Source organism: Odontomachus brunneus, unplaced genomic scaffold (assembly GCF_010583005.1).
Source record: "Odontomachus brunneus isolate Ranch 3 - 2012 unplaced genomic scaffold, Obru_v1 Obru_scaffold_174, whole genome shotgun sequence".
In the NCBI taxonomy this organism is placed as follows: domain Eukaryota; kingdom Metazoa; phylum Arthropoda; class Insecta; order Hymenoptera; family Formicidae; genus Odontomachus; species Odontomachus brunneus.
Window position 1 is genome coordinate 568509 of NW_022639624.1, and position 2341 is coordinate 570849.

The 2341-nt window shown below is 37.5% G+C and overlaps 1 protein-coding gene across 5 annotated transcripts in view; it reads left to right on the forward strand.

Moving 5' to 3' along the window:
• LOC116851388 (b(0,+)-type amino acid transporter 1) overlaps positions 1-2341 on the forward strand; it is a 95491-nt gene that overhangs the window by 80314 nt on the left and 12836 nt on the right. The window lies entirely within an intron of this gene.

A 2341-nucleotide genomic window follows, 5' to 3' on the forward strand; every position in this document is an offset into this window, starting at 1 on the left:
AGTTCATGATACATAACACCGACCTGGTCCCACCAAATACATAGCATAACCTTCGCAGCGTGAATATTCGGCCGAGCCGACGACGTAGAAGCATGACCGGGCAGTCCCCATGACTTTCTTTTCTTTGGGTTGCTGTAATGAATCCATTTTTCATCACCCGTCACGATGCGATGAAGAAAACCCTTCCTTTTTTGCCGCTGGAGCAGTTGTTCACAGGCGAAAAAACGACGCTCAACGTCCCTTGGCTTCAAATCATAAGGAACCCAAGTTCCTTGCTTTTGAATCATTCCCAACGCATGCAATCGCTTGGAAATGGCTTGGCGGGTAACTCCTAATGCTGAAGCAAGCTGTTCTTGCGTTTGGCACGGATCCTCATCGAGCAATGCCTCCAATTCAGCGTCTTCGAAGGTTTTTGGCCTTCCTTCACGCGGACGGTCGTCAACATCGAAATCACCGTCTTTGAAGCGACGAAACCAATCACGGCACGTTGTTTCACTTAGAGCAGCATCTCCGTAAACTTTTTGGAGCTCTCGATGCGCTTCAGCCGCTATTTTCTTCGAATGAAATAAGAAAATCAACACTTCCCGCAAATGACGATTATTTGGCACAAAATCAGATATTTTCACAACCAAAAGTATATGACACCAAAACAAAATCACTAACGTGTCAAAGCGGTTATGTTTACCATATGTCTAAGCTTGGTTCATGACGTTTTGGATATGTCAAAATCGACCAGCACTTACTGCTGGAGCCATCTATTGACAAACAGCGGGAACTTAGTTGCACACCTAATAATAAAGATAATAATATAAAAGTATCTTGCCATTCTAAATTAATTAGCTCCAAAATAACACAAGATATTCCAAAATCATCCTAGAACCATTCTAGACGTGTGAACAGTGTCCCAACATGTCCTCACGCATTTTATGCTGTTGGAGCTATTTTCATATATTCATTTCCATCGTTCTGTATATTCAAATGGAAGGGATTACTACTTTTACAGATTAACAGATAGTAATTCCCATTAATGAAAATGTATACCACTTTATTATAAAAGTAGATTCCATAGTATAAGTTGTGCCGTTTTATGATCATTGTTCTTATATATAGGGCGGCCCACGTAAAGTGTTACATGCTAATAACTCTAAACATATTTGTCCTATCAAAAAGTTGTTCATGAGAAAGTTTCATATATTTGAGGGGCCTTTCTAACTACAAAAATCCACTTCCGTCCCCCCTTGAAGAGAGGCGGGGGGTAACTTCAAAGTTTCAAATGGGATTCCCTATACAATGTTACATATTTGAATTCTACGAGAAGAATCAAATAAGCTTTGTCTGAAACATTTCTTTGGAAAATGCTCCTATCAAAAGTTATAAACATTTAAACTTTAATGTAGAGTGCATTGAAATGAATGATAAATTAACCACTTGACTGGTACGCGCGCCAAAAGGCGCATCCATGTCCGTGCCACAACTGGCACGCGCGCCAAAAGTCGCGCGCTTTATGCGAGAAGAAACTCGTCTTACTTCTATGCTGGAAATATATTCTTGGATTTAAAAAGTTACTAATCTTATGTTTTCAATATCAAGAAATCCAAATTTTATGTCAAAATTAAAGAGGAATCCGAATTTTATGTCAAAATTAAAGAATTTTCAAACCCCGATGCACTATCGTTTCTTTAATACGTAAGGAAAATTCTTTCTTTCACATTGATTTGACTAAGATTATACTCCGGTCGTGATTCACATTACCAGCAAATGCGCAAAGATTAACTACGTTTATATGTTTTAGAAATGTTTATTACAATTTGACTTAACAAACAATATTATAAAAGTATATAATCTTAGTTCTCAAATCAATATAAAAGAAAGAATTTTCCGTGCGTATTAAACAGACGATAATGCATCGTGGTTTAAAAATTTTTTAATTTTGACATAAAATTCGGATTCCTTGATGTCAAAAACATAAGATTAGTAACCTTTTAAATTCAATAACATATTTCCAGCATAGAAGTAAGGCGAATTTCTTCTCGCATAAAGCGCGCGACTTTTGGCGCGCGTGCCAGTCAAGTGGTTAAGTAAGATTCATAGTTTTTCTGTTTTCTTTTATTTTATTAAATGTTCGAACTATTGACCATTAACATCTATACACTTATTAATTCTCTTATTAACTTTGCCTAACTCTAAACAATATTTCTGGGGTCACCTTAGTGCAAGCTGTAAATCTTCTTTCGTTGTACAGTATGTTTGATAAGAGCGTGTACGGCAAAACTTTTTCTTCGAAACAGTTAGAGGGGGGATATGAACGCGAGCCAATAGCGGGGCTCTTCTCCCAAGATGC